This window comes from Colobus angolensis, unplaced genomic scaffold (genome assembly GCF_000951035.1).
Source record: "Colobus angolensis palliatus isolate OR3802 unplaced genomic scaffold, Cang.pa_1.0 Scaffold293, whole genome shotgun sequence".
Classification (NCBI taxonomy): Eukaryota; Metazoa; Chordata; class Mammalia; order Primates; family Cercopithecidae; genus Colobus; species Colobus angolensis.
Genome location: NW_012116188.1, coordinates 1,243,926 through 1,246,550, shown reverse-complemented (window position 1 = coordinate 1,246,550; position 2,625 = coordinate 1,243,926). Strand labels below are relative to the sequence as shown.

General features: G+C 46.7%; 1 pseudogene; it reads left to right on the top strand.

The window, feature by feature from the left end:
• The first annotated feature begins 1,058 nt into the window (after window positions 1-1,058).
• On the top strand, window positions 1,059-1,939 carry LOC105516875 (annotated as a pseudogene).
• The last annotated feature ends 686 nt before the right edge of the window (window positions 1,940-2,625 follow it).

Here is a 2,625-nt window from a genome sequence, read left to right as displayed (position 1 = left end):
ATGTTGAGCATTTTTCATATGCTACTACAAGCATTTTAGCAAAACACATTTTACAGATAGAGAAATTAAGACTCAGAGAGGGGAAGTCATTTGTCCAAGTTCACACACAACCTAAGGTGCACAAGTTAGTATCCAACCCAAGTAGTCCATGCTCTTAATTCCTAGGTTCTACTGCGCCTCTTACTGCACTGTTGTAAACATGAGGAAAATTTGCATTTACTATGTGAAAAGATGCCCATAGTATAATGTTATGATTGAAAAAGCAGTTTTAAAAATACGTGTAGATAGGCTGGGTATAGTGACTCATGCCTGTAATCCCAGCACTTTGGGAGGCTGAAGTGGGCAGATCACTTAAGGTCAGGAGCTGGAGACCAGCCTAGCCAGCATAGTGAAACCCCATCTCTACTAAAAATAGAAAAATTAGCCGGGCATGGTGGCACGCGCCTGTAATCCCAGCTACTCTGGAGGCTAAGACACAAGAATTGCTTGAACCAGGGAGGCAGAGGTTGCAGTGAGCTGAAATCATGTCACTGCACTCCAGCCAGGGCATCAGAGTGAGACTCCAGCTCAATAAAAAGAAAAAAATGTAGAGAGATAGTATAATCTCTTAAAAAGTGTCTATGTGTCAATATATAACCTGTTACATTATTAGAAGTGGTTTCTGGCTGGGCATGATGGCTCATGTCTATAATCCCCACACTTTGGGAGGCCAAGGTGGGTATATCACTTGACGTCAGGAGTTCGAGACCAGCCTGCCCAACATGGTGAGACTCCGTCTCTACCAAAAATACAAAAATTAGCCAGGCGTGATGTCGGGTACCTGTAACCCCAGCTACTCGGGAGGTCAAGGCAGGAGAATCGCTTGAACCCGGGAGGTGGAAGTTGCAGTGAGCCAAGATCCATCACTCCACTCCAGCCTGGGCGATAAGGTGAGACTTTAAAAAAAGAAAAAAAAAAAAAGGGCGGTGGGGGGGATTTCCGGTTTCCATGCTCCTCGCAGAGGGGTCCATGCAGCGTTGTTCTGGATTCCCATCGTAACTTAAAGGGAAAATTTCTCAATGTCCAGAGCCCTTGATGTCCTGCAAATGAAGGAGGAGGATGTCCTTAAGTTCTGCAGCAGAAACCCACTTAGGTGGCACCAATCTTGACTTCCAAATGGAACAGTACATCTACAAAAGGAAAAGTGATGGCATCTACATCATAAACCTGAAGAGGACCTGGGAGAAGCTTCTGCTGCAGCTCACGCCATTGTTGCCGTTGAAAACCCCGCTGATGTCAGTGTCATATCCTCCAGGAATACTGGCCAGAGGGCTGTGCTGCAATTTGCTGCTGCCACTGGAGCCACAGCAATTGCTGGCCACTTCACTTCTGGAACTCTTACTAACCAGATCCAGGGAGCCTTCCGGGAGCCACGGCTTCCTGTGGTTACTGACCCCAGAGTTGACCAATAGCCTCTCACAGAGGCATCTTATGTTAACCTTCCCACCATTGCTCTGTGTCACACAGATTCTCCTCAGAGCTGTGTGAACATTGCCATTCCATGCAACAACATGAAGCTCACTCAGTGGGTTTGATGTGGATGCTGCCCTGGGAAGTTCTGCACATGCGTGGTATCATTTCCCATGAATACCCGTGGGAGGTCATGCCTGATCTCTACTTCTACAGGGATCCTGAAGAGATTGAAAAAGAAGAGCAGGCTGCTACTGAAAAGCCTGTGACCAAGGAGGAATTTCAGGGTGAACAGACTGCTCCAGCTCCTGAGGTGACTGCTACTCAGCCTGAGGTTGCAGACTGGTCTGACGGCGTGCAGGTGCCCTCTGTGCCTGTTCAGCAGTTCCCTACTGAAGACTGGAGTGCTCAGCCTGCCACGGAAGTCTGGTCTGCAGCTCTCACGACTCTGGCCACTGAATGGGTAGGAGCAACCACGGAATGGTCTTAAGTTGTCTTGTGCCGGCTCTTAAGCAACATGGAAACATGGTTGATAGAAAATAAACATCAGTTCCTAAAAAAAAAAAAAAAAAAAAAAACAGAAGAAGTGGTTTCCCCAGGGGAGACAGATTGATAGAGATGAAGTAAAGAGAAGCATGTTCACTTTTTACCATGCAAGAATATGTATTTTTAACTCATTACAAGCATAAGTAGCTTCTATAAAGACTTTTTAAAATTTTTATACAGACAGGGTTTCATTCCATTGTCCAGGCTGGGGTGCAGTGACACTATCATATCTCATTGCAGCCTCAAACTCCTTGGCTCAAGTGATTGTCCTGCCTCAGCTTCCCAAATAGCTGGGACTACAGGCATGTGCCACTACGTACAGCTAATTTAAAAAAAAATTGTTTTTCAGTCAGGCGCTCTAATCCCAGCACCTTGGGAGGCTGAGGTGGGCGGATTGCTTGGGCTCAGGAGTTCAAGACCAGCCTGGGCAACATGGCGAAACCCCATCTCTACTAAAAATACAGAAATTAGCCGGGCGTGGTGGCACATGCCTGTAATCCCAGCTACTCAGGAGGCTGAGGCAGGAGAATTGCTTGAACCCAAAAGGCAAAGGTTGCAGTGAGCTGAGATCGTACCACTGTACTCCAGCCTGGGCAACAGAATGAGACTCGATCTCAAAAAAAAAAAAAA